This window comes from Propithecus coquereli, unplaced genomic scaffold, assembly GCF_000956105.1.
Source record: "Propithecus coquereli isolate 6110/MARCELLA unplaced genomic scaffold, Pcoq_1.0 Scaffold179, whole genome shotgun sequence".
Lineage (NCBI taxonomy): Eukaryota > Metazoa > Chordata > Mammalia > Primates > Indriidae > Propithecus > Propithecus coquereli.
Window position 1 is genome coordinate 143,684 of NW_012142634.1, and position 694 is coordinate 144,377.

Sequence of the window (694 nt, forward strand, 5' to 3'; positions counted from 1 at the left end):
TCCTACAATGGCCTCTACGTGTTCAAGTGAAAGGAAGAGTTACACATCTCTAAATTTAAGTCAAAAGCTAGAAATGATTAAGCTTAATGAGGAAAGCATGTTGAAAGCTGAGACAGGCCGAAAGCGAGGTCTCTTGTGCCAAACATTTAGCTAAGTTGTAAATGCAAAGCAAAAGTTCTTGGAGGAAATCAAAAGTGCTACTCAGTGAACACATGAATGATAAGAAAGCTGAGCAGCCTTGCTGACAGGGAGAAAGTTTTAGTGATCTGGATAGGAGATCAAACCAGCCATAACATTCCCTTAAGCCAGAGCCTAATCCTGAGCAAGGCCCTAATTCTCTTCTATTTTGTGAGGAAGCTGCAGAAGAAAAGTTTGAAGCTAGCATAGATTGTTCCATGAAGTTTAAGGAAAGATGCTGTCTCCATAACATAAAAATGCAGGGCGAAACAGCAAGTGCTGAAATAGAAGCTACAGCAAGTTATCCAGAAGATCTAGCAAAGATCATTGATCAAGATACGAAACAACAGATTTTCAATGTAGATGAAACAGCCTTATATTGGAAGAAGATTTCATCTAGGACCTTCATAGCTAGAGAGAAGTCAGTGCCTGGCTTCAAAGTTTCAAAGGACAGGCTGACTCTCTTGTTAGGGGCTAATGCAGCTGATGACTAAGTTGAAGCCATTGCTCATTTACC